The 14852-nt window shown below is 23.5% G+C and overlaps 1 protein-coding gene and 1 long non-coding RNA gene across 4 annotated transcripts in view; one reads left to right on the top strand and one right to left on the bottom strand.

Annotated features, from left to right (window-relative positions):
• The window catches only part of LOC136975129 (uncharacterized), a 36425-nt gene extending 22780 nt beyond the window's left edge, over positions 1-13645 (bottom strand). For both annotated transcript variants that reach the window (XR_010880748.1, XR_010880747.1), the window contains exons 1-2: positions 13406-13645; positions 12179-12295 (exon numbers count right to left, since the gene is read on the bottom strand). This is a non-coding gene — a long non-coding RNA (uncharacterized lncRNA). The remainder of the gene's footprint in view (positions 1-12178; positions 12296-13405) is intronic.
• The window catches only part of LOC136975127 (carbonic anhydrase-related protein 10-like), a 118807-nt gene that overhangs the window by 15533 nt on the left and 88422 nt on the right, over positions 1-14852 (top strand). The window lies entirely within an intron of this gene.

Raw genomic sequence — 14852 nt, 5'->3', positions numbered from 1 at the left:
AGATTTAAAAAAAAAAATTCGAGAAGATGTACTAAAAAATGCATTCTCTACATTCTTAACGTTATTATATAAAAAATTTAAGGATAGATATTGGAAGTTGAAATAAGTGTGCATCGTTTAAGAAAATAAAATCATAAACAGATACTGTGTATTTGTAAATATAGTATCTACAAGACAGAAAATATAATTTAACGGCTATGTAATATAACGAAAAATATACGGATTATATCTATTTTTCCGTTGATAATATCTAGTAGGCTAATGTGTTCCATTTTCTAAGTTTCTCACGTCAACATTCAGAATTATATTATCTGTGAAGACAGTGTATACACATTTAAACAGTCGTTAAACTGATTTAATATGAAAATTGTAGTTTGAATTGGATTTTTGGCTGGTTTATTAGTTCATATTTCATAAAAATTGCGAAAAAACAGATTTAATACTACTACAGTAATATCTCATTATGTTATCGATTTTTCGGATGTAGAAATTTGATATTAGTAAAGTTTTGTATGATTACGGACGTTTAAGATAAAAATAGTATAATCACATAAAATTTAATGGAAAAACGTAATATATAAACATTAAAATTAATATTTATGGTTTTATGTTATAGATAAATAGGCACATTGTATTTGATCATGAATTATATACTGTTTACAAAATTAAAAGAATATAAATCTGAATGAAATCTAAATATCCAAAAATATATTTCGTGTAGTTAAGAATTCCAACGCAACTTATTCGATAGAATTTTTCAAAAATAAAACTTGCTCAAAACAAGAAGGAGAAATGATATGAATATAAATATATTTATTTTTGCGCGAAACTTTACATATAACTCACGAAAAAATTGAATTTTTATATTTACATAAGGTGAAAATATAAAAAATGTTGAATACATACAATGAAAAATATCTTAAAAATGTATACGTAATAATTATATATTATAAATATAAATATTGTATAAAATATATACATAAACATTTTATAAAGATGAATTTTTTCTGATATTATTGATCCTATTTAATGTCTTTAGAATAATAATGATAGATCTTTGTGCCTATTTATAATATGTCAAATGTTTCAGGAAAACTTTATAAACAGTTTCAGTTACAATAGGCACAATAGTATAAGTTTCTAACAAGTTGCACGCATATTGATGATGCCCTTGAATTTATGTATTGTTTGACTGGCATTGTATGCTATGCACACAAGTTTACAATAAACCTTTTTTTAAATCCACAGATCAATATATGTATTTATTTTCTATTTTTTAACCTGGTAAAATTTTAAATAAATAAATATATGATTTATATTAAGGGTTATATAAATATTAAAATTTTATTTAACTCGCTATATAATTTAAATATTTACGTAGCCTTTAATCTTTCTGGATTTTTGTATCGAATGTTCGAAAACAACATTTATTATTATAAATATTTATATGTATACTCCTACTATAGCAAGATATTTTATTCAGATTACACGAATCCAGTTTCTTCGCCTGCTATAATCAGTTATTGCACTTTAATAAAGTAAGGAAGACTGACCACAATAGCGATAAAAGACTAGCTAACAATACATTTAAACTTAATGCTTTCAACATTGCTACACTTTCATTCTATTTTTATTTGATTTAGCTGGACAGAGTTTCTGTTGATTAGTTCCAAGGCTGTAAGAAAAACGATAAAAAATCACCAATCCCACGGACATGTCCTTTCATCATTAGATCCTGCGTGACCATTCTAGTTTCTTCTGAACCAATCATCCCGTATGAACGTCAATAAAAATAAACGTTTGCACCTTGTACAGTAGACTCTTTGCACTCGTATCTAGAGATTGCTTCAGAAATTGGCATCTTTAAGAGCAGCATTGGACGATATGTCGTCTGCCATAATTTATTGACAGAGTATAGGGTTAGTATTGTTGCTTGTGTTCTGTTACCATTTCGGGAGATAAGTTACTCCTATTGATCCACAAAAAGAATATATCGACTAGAAAGTTTTTGTTTGATACTATACTTTGAAAATATTGATTTCACTATGAAAGGTATATCATGGCTGGTGATATTGCATTGTGAAACTTCGTATAAGCAGAAAAAAAGAAACTGGAACATTGCTTAATATCGGTTTTTCTTTATTTTGAGAGTTTTACATAAAAAGAATTCGTGTATGCTTGCGTTTTTGTTTATTAATTGTCTAAAATAAATGATAAATCATTAGTAAGATAATTCTTACAATATTCTATCTTTCATTTTATTAAAAAAAACTTATTATTATTACAAGTTATATAGTTTAAATAATTAAATAAAATAAGAAATAACATTAAAAATTTGGTAAATAATATTATTAATGTATATAATTTATTTTTTTAATTTTATATATTATCTAAAATAGTAATTTTTAAACAATAAATAAACTAAATTTTAAGTCTTAAATAACTATCATTTTTTTTATTAAATAAAAAGAGGAAAAAATACGTCGATGAAATAAATATAAGGACGAAAGATTGAATTTAAAAAATTCGAAAAATATAAAATAAAAACTCGGAATAAATCCGTTTAGTATGTTCGATTTGATAATACCAAATATCCATTTTATTCTAAAACTAGATCTGAAAATATTCCACAAACACATTCATAATGTGTTTGCAAAATATTAACAATCGTCTTTCTAAGTGTGAACTATCATTTAGAGATTTCTGTATCGTCTCTATGGATTTCCAGCTATTTTAGGAATCTCTAGAGATTTGAATGATGTAGTATGCAGATATTGTCCAGTCTATTATTCAAACTCGCTTCTGAATTTGTTTTACTCTAGAAAATGGAATTTTCTGTAGCGCAGTTACTATTTTTAAACGATACAGTATGTCTGAATTATTGAGATTTAAATTTTATTCGCTTTAATATTTACTAAATATATCATAAAATAAGAGATTTGAACGTATTTTCCTAATTATTCTTTATCGTTTATATAACTAATTGTTCTCTAGTTACACTTAATGATTGCATCTCTCTCCACTTAATTATTCTAAGGTTTCTTTACAACTAATAATTACTTGGTACTGTACAGTACCTAACTAATTGTTCTATAATTAGGAAAATGAACTGATATTTTTTTTATGCTATGTTAAATATATAATATCGCATAGTGAATATCAAAACGTTAATCTTTCTTTATTAAAATAAATTTGGAAAATTGATGAATGCGACTAGCTTTAATGCAATCAATCATTGTGACGAGTACAGCTACTATCTGATGGAATGCTATCTTTTTTCATTTTCCAATACATAGATTAAGAATTCGATTACATTTAAAATATGGAAGGAAACTTTTCTTGATTATAAAACATAGTCACGATTTTCAATAACATTATGCCTATCCCATCAAAACAGTCTTTATACCACAGACATTGATAAATATCGTTTAAATAAGTTATTTTTAGTAATATATTTAAAAAAAAACAATGTTAATAAAGCATTCCATTTTATGAAATATATTGGTAACCTCATATTTTCTACGTCTATTAAATTCGTTTTTCAATAATAATTTCTATTAAAAAAACATTTTTTTTAAAACTCTATTTATATTAAAGCCCTATATTAAAATATTAAAATGCAATCGTTCATACTTCATTTATTATTCAATAAACTTCTCAAGTTTTAAGTAAATTTTAAACTTTTTCATATTTAAATTTGCAATAAAAATTAAACATTTTAAATAAACTTTATAATATCTATTCATAAATATTTATTAAATTATAAGATATCAACTTTAGTCTACAAAGAATTCTATTTGAAATTTGCAATAATAACAAATAAGATTGAGTTACAAATTATAATTACAAATTTTTCTATTTTTTCAGATATTTTTTTTTCTCTTTTTTTGCTAGAAATTTTTCGAATATTTATAATTTATAAATATTTAATAATTCAATAAGAAGTATTTTGTAAGAGAAATAATGATATCAGCAAATTGTATTACATATGCATAGATGCAACCAACCGCGATCAGTTGTGACATACGTGTGGCGTGTAGTTCTTATACTTCTTATAATAAAGATCAATTTCTCTTTTTTCCTCTACAAAAAAATTAAAAATTTGTTTTCCTTTTCTCATTCAAAAATAGCAAAATAAGAAAGAAAAAAACTAACGTCGATACTATCGTAGATTATATTGTATTCACGGAGTAAGGAGTAATAAAATACTTTTAAAATTATGATTTATATATTTATAACGTTATAAACTAACGATATCACCTAATTTTTCATTTATAAAAAATTAAAAACGGTTATTTAATGCCTTTCTTACTTTTTTTTTATTAATAAAATGGGATATTAGCCGTTTGCAAATGATCAAGCATCGTATTTAACTTCTATAAAAAATAAAATAAATTATCTAGATACATAAATTATATCAAGAAAGTCAGTTTTAAACTCTCAGTATTAAAAATAATAAGTGAATAGCTGTTTAAATTTCAGATTTTATTAAATTTTTTACGAGAATAATAGAGTAATTGTTAAATTTATCGTAAAAGTAAAAACAAAAGTTTTAGTAAATAGCAAAATTATTATTTTTTCCCATTTGTTTTGTGTCAAAATCACCAAATATAAATATACAAAACAAATAAATCTATATTTAAATCTGTATAAAGCAACTCATTATGCATAACAACAAACGTTATTTGCATCATAAGGAGAATATCAAAGGATCTCATTAGCATCAGCTATTAACATCAGAAATATTACTTTGGGCTAATGTATGAGAAAAGAAAGTATTGGACCATACAAACGTTCATTTTCGCGTAAAATAATTTGAATAGAAGTAAAGTCATGGAGTGACAAATATTTATATTCTTAGTGAATTCAAATTGAATTCAATGCTGTTTGCAACATACCCGAGGCTAAATTATTATGTAAAAATGGTTTTAATATTATTAAGTAAACAGTATTCCATTATTGAAGTTATTTTTCTTCAAAACAGTTTTGTTTATGAAAATATTTTCCTCAAAAAAAAAAATTACATAATAAAAAATTGTTACTTTTTCTTCAATCTGGTTTCTAATGTACATAAAATAATGCATTGTTCGAAAATATTGAGATAATAACAGTAATAATAATAATAAATTTAAAATGATGATGAATATTTTTGAATTTTTCCAGTTTGTTAATTTAAGAGTATCTTAGTTTATTTTTACTTTGGTTATCTCTAAGGCAACCGTATTTTTTACTTTATCTTTTTCAACACTGAAAGGGCGTTCCTAAGACACGATAGGTAAAACTGAAAATAAACAGACATTCCTGTAACTGGGTGACAATAGAAATTGTTGGTCTATTGCGTGTTCAGTTCAATTAACTTTTTGGCTTAGAAATTCCACTAGTCTCTACATCTTCTTAATTTATAGTTCTGATACTTTTTCTATCTTTGTAAAAAGTAAAGAAAATTATCAATATATATATATATATGAAAAATAATATTTACATAGGTTTAATATATTATTTGAAAATATTTTATTATTAGTAATGAAAAACTAGATACAAAAACAACTTTTTTTAATTTTAAAATTCCTGTAAAGCTTGCTTAGTTAGTAATTAATGCTATGTCTATGTAAAAAATAAATTAATAAACATTTCTTATGTAAGAATTTCTATAATTGAAATAAATATCTACTAAATAAAAAAAAATTATGTTTATAAAATTTAAATTTATTAACATTTTAACTCTTTACTAATCAAAAAATAACTTACCTGATTTCCATTAATATTAAAATACAAATAAAATGAAACATTTAGATATACATTTTATTTCCTTTATCAACCTATGAATTTCTTTTCAATTTATTCTCTATAAAATTTTATCTCGGCGTTAGATTAGAATTATTAATTATGATTCGATTATTTTGTATAGGTATATGAAATTACCTTTTGATAATTCTTTTCGTATATTTCTCTGTTGTATGCCCTCCTAATTGACTATAAGAAGAGATACAAGCTTGGAACAAGCAACCACGCCTCACTAAAGATAGATCGGCTGCAATGCCCAATATGACAGTTAATGACATGAATAATAAAATACGGAATCTGTTTAACTTTGAAAATAGTCAAGGTTAACAAAATTGTTGATAATTATAATTTATATAGTGATGCTTTTTCTATTAATGTCAAATTTTTACGATCATGCAATAGAGCGTTTTATTACATTACTATTTGGAAATTTTGACGCTATCCTGTTTGCATTCCAGAAAAATTAGCTATAAAAGAACTTTCGTATTAAATTCTAAAAGTAAATAAATAAATTTCCTATAGAAAATCTGTATTGGATATAGAGCGAACTTTATATATATATATATATATATATTTTTTTTTTTCAATATAAAAAGTATTTGCATTTTATTGCTTTCTGTAACTATATAAAATTTCTTATCCCAGTTTAAAATTAATCGAGATGATCCAAATTATTTAAAAATTTCATTATATTAAAATATCAATATCTATCGAGTTTTCCCATTTATTATGCTTTAGAAAATAGCGTAACCCGGTATAACGACCACCTATTGCTTCTGATAAAAAATGGTCGTTTTTGCAGATACTTTTTCAAGAAAATAGAGATAAACTTTGCTAAAGTCCATTTACGCTTATATTGAAGAAGATTTTATATATTTTTCTCTTTCTCTTGAGAATTCTTAGAATTTCATAGAGCAGAGTATGTCAAACAGTGAGGATTAATAAAATAGTATTATTTATGCAAATACAATGGAAATTAAATTTAAGAAATGATTAACGTGTATTTAAAATGTGGGCTTTTTTAGCGTTAAATTAACAGCTAAATTTCTGAAATATAAAATATCGCCTCAAAATGTTACTTGAAGTTACGATCATAAAAAGAAAAACATAAAATTTGGATACTTTCAATTTAATCGTTATCCAGGGAAATCTGCTTTAAAATTTATGTTTAATCAATAATATTTAAAAATTAGTAGATCATTACTGTAGTTTTGCTTGAAGATTTAAAAATTTTTTAATGGGTGACAGTCTTATAAACCTAATTAACGGATAAAGTAATATTAAAATATATTACTCATAATTTGAAATTCTTTCTTGTAACAAGTATGCATTTTTTAAGTAATGCGTGAGATTTCCTAATATTAAAGAGACCATCAAATACTTCTTTAACTAAAGCTAAAAACACGAGTCAATGGAGATTATCATCATCTGGTTCTTCTTGAAAAAGAATAATCGATGATATACGATGCAATAACGATAATTAATCGAAGTAAGAAACATCACAGTTGACGCCCAATGTATGCAGTTTGTCATGTAATAACGTTGAAAGCTATTTATGCCGTGACTCCATTTATGCTACATTATGTCAGCTAAACTGAACTTCTAAAGCACTCTTATAAACTAATGTAATATTGATGATTTAGTTGTATAATTAAGTAACAAATTTTAATAAAAATTATTACATTTTAAACAAAGTAAGTAATAAAGAATAGCATAATCCAGATGAAGTCATTAATTGAATTGTTTGAATGCTTTTATTTTAATTGTGCTTTAAGAAGATTAGAAAATTTTCTCATATGAATCATTCTGTTAAATTACTGAGACTCAAAACTAAGTCAAGTAAGATTAAATTATACAACAGGTTTGAATATTCTTGGCAGTTCGATAAATCCAACTTCGCTATTAATCCTTAGTAATGATCAAGTGCTTTTAATTACAGAACCAATCAACCCGACTCTTTACCAACTTCTAGTTGCATCTTTTCAAACCTGTTAAATGCGCGAAATCCTGACTAATCAATGTTATTGAACAGCGAAAGATAATTGCTCGCCATATGCATTTGACAACGGTTCGAGGTACAAGAGTACTTGCAAAACTTCTTTACATTGTAAAAATTTAAATATCTCGAGATTAGAAAGTGAAATCCGGGATTTCTAGTTTAAGAACTGAACCTTTTCATTTTCATTTATTTTTAGAAAATGTCAATGATTTATGCTAATTATCTTTTTGTTAAAAGTCTTTTATATTTTGCTACTAATTTCAATTAGACTTTTGTTAAAATAATGAAAAATATCAAAGGTCTAATAAAGTACAAAGCGTAAATCATTAAAATTAGTTATTAGACTTGTTAAAAAATAACTTTTCGGGATTAATTATACCAATTTCTTGAAAAAATCTAAATAATTATTTTACAAAAATTGCAGTTACAGAGAGCAATAAAAAGTATTTTAAAAAAATTAGTAAAAATGACAATTAGTTTCTTAAAGAAAATGAAGTCGTTCAATGAATTATTTTCATACAATAATTCCAATTAATTTTTCTTCGAGAATTAAAAAATGCTATAATGATATTCGAAGTAATTAAATCATTTCTGTAGAACTATTTATTCTCTTTCTTTCTAAAGTTATTTTATTCAAATCTAGCTCAAAAGATTATGGAGCTGAGATTAAGATCTTATCAAGAATAATTCCAGGATTAAATTTGGATAATGTCGAAGTATGAGGATTTATAAATTACGGATTTAATATTTTAATTGGATTAATACGAAGACATTTAAAGTAATATGGAAGATAATCTCTAATATTTTTAGAGAAAAGGACATTTATTAGTTTTGTGTAATATTCTTCTATAAAATTGCTTTAAAGTAATAGCTACGTTAAAAATTAATATCAGAGATAAGAGATACAAAGAATAAAAATTTGTAATTTTCTTTATCTGCCGCTTTCTACTTATCATTCAAAGAATGATAAATGTTGAAAGTATTAGAAAACTCACCAAAGGAAGATAGGTGGGAGGAAATGGGGCCAGAACTTACGTCCTCATAAATCCCCTTCCGAGTGCTAACTACATGCCATCTGGCCACTGAAGAGAATCTCTACAACTCTATAATTATCTTAAATTTAGGTTTTAAAAATTAATTTTTGAAGATTTATGAAGTTTAATAATTTTTTATTACATTAAATTTAATAATCCAATTTATTTTTCTATCCGATTATAATATTAAAATCAAACTTGTAATCCTGTTGTAAAGATTAAATTAATTCTATAAACTATATAAAGTTTTATTTTATTTTTTTTAACTTTTAAATAGTATATAATCCATTTACGTTTAAATTTATTGAAGGAATAAAAGAAATTCGTTTTATATATTCAAAATTTAAAAATAAACCGACTAAAAATTGCAATTTCAAAATGTATACGCCTGTTATATTTCTTTTATGATTTCGTATATCTTAAGCAAACTTTTCATGTATTATGTTTTTAAAAAAGGTAAATCCTATGTAGATTAAAGTGCATTTTTTATAATCGAAAACAATAATAAATACTTTCTTTTACTCATTTATAAATTCTTGATAGAAATTCTTTTATATTAAATTACTTTTTCCTCTTGAAAGAATTTTCATAGTTTCAACGAAATCCCATATCATACTCGAAAACAAACTTTACAAAGAATTTTTGCTACAATTAAACTTAAATCCATACTTAATTCTACTATAAAATATTTTATTAAAAGTTGTCTTATATATTTTGTTATTTCTTTAAAGAAACAATAATTTTTTAAAAATTTTTCTTCTTTTTTAATTGTTTTTATTAGTGTTTAATTCTAAAAAAAGTGTATATAGTTAAAATTTATTAAACAGAACTTTCAACATTTTATCTCAAAAGCAGCTTGTGATTCTTCATGGTATCGGTCAATAAGGGAATTTGTGTATCTCTCCACCTGTGTCCCTATACTGGAAGCACTCTCTCTCCAGTAAAGGGTTTTTGGATTCAATTTCATTTGCCCTCGTCAAAAATCAATGGAGTCTTCCAAGCTTACGGCAAAAATGTATCTAGAATTGAATTGAAATGCAAAATTATTCTTTAACTTGACGGCTAAGGTATAGTTAAGAGAAAATGGAATCACTTCTTTTTTCACTATCTGTTTTCTATTTCGAAATGTTGATAAGAGAGATGAATGTTTGCCAAAGTTTGAAGCATAGTTTTGCATTAATTCTTTTATTAGTTTTTTGTGTGTGTGTGTGTGTATGTGTGTAAGGAATGCATTTATTTGTTTTATTTACTTTATACAAGAACTTGAAGATACAAACTTTGATCAGAAAATAAAAATTTTAACATCTAACGAACATATTAATACACGTTATAAATATTCGTATTATTTTCTATATATAACATTCTAACAAAAATATCTTCCAGTATATCAAATATTTGTTATGCATATCTTTACTTTTGCATAAAATAATGCAGTATGATCTTTCATCCACAAAATAAAAATTGGATTGAATTATTTTATGCAAAATAGCATAATTTAAATTTAATATATTGTAAGAATAGAGGCTTGAATTGAAATAAATAAAATATTTATGACATTTAAATAATTTTTATAAAATTTTGAACAAAATTAAAAGTTATTTTGAAATTTTTATCTTATTTCATCTGTAATAAATATTAGCATTAAAAACTTACTTAGTTTCAGATCATGTTTAATGGAATTTGAATTTTACTTTTATATATCAACCCTAAATTTAATATTAAATAAATATATTTAACGTTTTTACAATAAACTAAAGCAACTAGGCTATATATAATAAAGCTGATATTGATTGAACTTACTATTTTTTATTCTAATATTTTAAATGTATATCTTTAAAATGTTTGCAAATTCTTTGTCTAGCTTATGTTAATTACTTAATACTGTATAATTTTGTAATTACAGTATAACATTTTGTATTTCTAATCTTTCGTTTTTATTCTTTCTACGCCTTTATTGTTAAAGTTAATATTAAAAATTTTGTTTATATTTTTAAATTCGATACAATAGAAACAAATTGTAAAAAAAGTAAAGCATAATTAATAGTTTCTTTTATTTTCTTTAACATTTATTTTATACATTTTTCTAAACATCAAACACGTTGTTAAGTGAAGATAAACTAAAATAGCAAAGGAATGTCATTTAACATATATAACTATTCTTATTATTTTTAAGAACTTCGTAAATGTCAAAATAAACGAATGTCATAGTAAAAGACAATAAAAACGAATAAATGCTTTAAACTAAATAAATAGTTTAAATTTAGAAATATCCATTAAAAGCCAAATTTTCTGTTGTTGCTTGGGGAAGAATTCAATTGTTTGCCTAAAGGAGATAATAAAGCATATTTTTAACTAAAATCTTAGTAGAAAATATGGAAATTCTGTACTGAATCTTTTGGAAATTTTACCGGATTTTCCACTAACTTTACCATAGAGTATCTTAATTGATCCGGTTGTCAACTGATATATAATTAAAGGATATAATATTAGTCTTGATGTTTGATGGTGAATTTCTCTTTAGCGCGTATGGCACGTCCCCTTGATATATTACAGAAGAAATATTACTCCATAAGTTTATATAAATAGTAATATTCAATCTCCCAACTATGTAAGGCCATTATCCATAAGTGGCAAGTTGTGCATAAGTTGTTTAATACAAAATGGCTTAAATTTATAGCTTTGATGGATGCTGTTATTGGGTAAATTTTATCCCTAGATACGTGGAAATTTCAGACAAGTATAAACTTAAATATTGGGATATACTAGTTAATTTTATCCAAAATATAGGCCTACCAGTTTTTGTTACGCAATTTGTTTTACATATTTCAAATTGTTTGTATTAAATTGTCCGAATTTCATATTTTAATAATAATTTCATCGTAAAATATTAGCTCTGGGTATTTTAAATTCGTGATAGAAAACACCAATTTTTTTAACGAAAAGGTTTATTATTCATATCAGTTTTTTCGTGCTTTTTTCAAACATTAATGTATTTTAAATATTCATCATTTCTATTGCATTTAACAAGTTATATGTACTAATTGTGTTGTCATGTATTCGATTGACCACGTTAACATTAAATCTGGCGAAATATACTCGTAATAAAAGAAATTTTACCACTATTTTCAATACTTAATTCTGTGCAAGTAAATGAATATTTGAAATTCCAATAAAATTAAATTTAAAGAAAATTTTTTAAATTAAAAAAAAATAATAATAAAAATGTTTATCATCATCTGAATAATCTGGGAATAACGTAAACTGTATGTTATTTTTCAAATAACTTCCTACCAGTTATTCAGTTTACGAATAACTCAAGTGAAAATAAATAATTTTTATAATGATACAACAGCATATTTACTTTGGAGAATTAAATTTTTACATTTACATTCCGCCAGAAAGCTCTTCAAAGATCTCAAAGATCTATTTATGTTCGCATTCTTAGAGATAATATAAACTTCTTACCATTATATTCGAACTAGAAATTTGCAGTAAATAATTTATTTTAATAATTAAAAATATGAGATACAATTTTAAAATGAATGCAATAATAGATTTTTTTTAAACTGAACTGATTAAATGTTTAATCCATATACTTATTCATTATTGTTTTAATTTAATAATGAGAGAGAAATCCCTTATCAAACTAATATTACTTAGAATTTGAATCTTTTCTGATTTGGAAATCATCTTATTCTTTCTACTTGTCTCATATTATATGTCGCCGCTTAATAAGATTAATGGAAAGCAAAGCAAACCAAAAGCACTATTTAATAGACTGGAACGTCGAAGAGAGAGATTAGAGGGAAATCACCCCACCGTAGCGATTTTGAAAACTTCAAATACATTCGACTGATGGATGCTGTCTCAGATAAGATAATTTATTAACGATGGTTGTAAATGAAGCGGATTTTCCTGTCTACAATTGCTTGATGGTAATTAGAAAGAATTCGCTATAGCACTGAACCTACCGCATTTGATTAGTCGTACTGACTTCAAGAAGGAAGAAGTGATCAAAGAGAAACAACTACCTGTACATTGACATATTCTAATTGTACTGGCTTATCATAGGGGGAAAAAAGGCATATAAAGAAAGATATAAAAAAGTGTTTTTGTAAATAAAATAATTTAAATTCAAATATTAGAAAGAATTATTTTAAAAGTTATGCAGTTTTTTTTTTTATTATTTTTAAGAACTTCGTAAATGTCAAAATAAACGAATGTCATAGTAAAAGACAATAAAAACGAATAAATGCTTTAAACTAAATAAATAGTTTAAATTTAGAAATATCCATTAAAAGCCAAATTTTCTGTTGTTGCTTGGGGAAGAATTCAATTGTTTATACATTATTTCTTTTCCTATCCTTATTTAAATAAAGAAGTATTAAACCGAGATTATTTAATCGTGTCAATATTTATTAACAAAAATTAAAAAATAAAATATAAACGTTTTCAGAATCTGTAAAGGTATAACCCATTAAATATTTTCAAAATTATGTTAATGGTTTTTCTCAAGTATATGTACTAAAAGTCATTAAGCATTAATGGAAAAAATATATATATATATATATATATATATATATATTACTTCGTTTATTTTAAAGATGAATTCCAAAGAATAAACGAATAAATTCCATCAATTTTCAAATTATTCAAAAATTTGTGAAAGTGGATAGATGCAGAAGCATGTCAGTTTGCATTTGGAAGAATGAAAGGATTCTATTTGTGCAATTTCATATTGAATCTCATCAAAGCGAAAATAAGAGTAAAGGATTTATGCATAACTTATCTGAAATACAAAATAGAAAAAACAAAAAATTTTTTTATTCCTAAAAGTGATTTGATAAAACTCTAGCCATTGCTCGTACCATAAAGTGGGAATATCGATAATTGCATCAATGAATGTAAATGCAACAGTTGGAGAAAAATTCAAATAATAATAATAATAAAAAATTTTGAATAAATTTCAATTTTTTTATTTATAAAAAATATTTCTTAATGTTAAGAGATCAGCTTTTATGTTGTTACTTACATTCATTTAAATTAACGGAAGAAAATTGAATTACTTGTAAATTAAACAAGGAAAATGTTTATTAAAATTTAAAAATTACTTTTATTCGAATATTTTTATCACAAATATTGATTATAGAAAAATATATTAAAAACTTTAACAATGTAATGTAACTTATTTGGCTAAAACAGAAGAGAAATATCATGTAAAATTATATTTATATTTATTGTTATTATGATATGTGATACAGTTAATTAATTAATTATTAAGTTTTAATTGAAAAATTTAATTTTTGAACTTATAAAAATCAATTATTACAATAATACTTAACAGTTGTTTAGAGATCCTTACTTTATACTACAATTTATCGTAATACTTTATCAATTGTTTTAATTTAATACGATGATACTAAACTTTAACTATTATTTAAAATTACATTTATATTAATTAATCTGAACAATTTATAACTTATTTTTTATGATATATTTTAAATTCTCCACTTTCTAATTATCTGATTATCGATTCATAAGAAATTTTGTTTCTGTTTATATATTCAAATTAGATATTAATTATTTGAAAGCGAATATTCATTTAAACAAAATAAAATTTAGTATTTAGCGTTGGAAAATTTTAGGTAATAGAATAAATATGAGTTTATTTTAAAAAATAAGCATAAAAATTTTAAAAAATTTTAAAAATAACTTCATATATTAATATTATTACTTAAGAGTATAAGTGAAATTTTTTATAATGAGATTAATAAAAAGTTTTTTAAAAAAATATATTTAATTTCTTTCAAAATTGAAATTATATTTTTATACGAAAAACTTAAACTGTTTGTCAATGTATATATATGCATTTAAGCAAATTTATTCGCTGAATAAAATGAATAAAAATTATTAAACAAGACTTTTGTAATATTTACTCATTAAGAAAAATAATTTAAGATTCAAAATTTTTTAATCATATTTAATTTTATTATTTAAGTGTTACGTATAATTTAACGAACACTTTTATCACAAAA

This window comes from Centruroides vittatus, unplaced genomic scaffold (genome assembly GCF_030686945.1).
Source record: "Centruroides vittatus isolate TY-2023 unplaced genomic scaffold, ASM3068694v2 contig_364, whole genome shotgun sequence".
NCBI classification, from domain to species: domain Eukaryota; kingdom Metazoa; phylum Arthropoda; class Arachnida; order Scorpiones; family Buthidae; genus Centruroides; species Centruroides vittatus.
The sequence above is the reverse complement of the archived record's forward strand: the minus strand, read 5'-3'. Positions and strand labels throughout refer to the sequence as shown.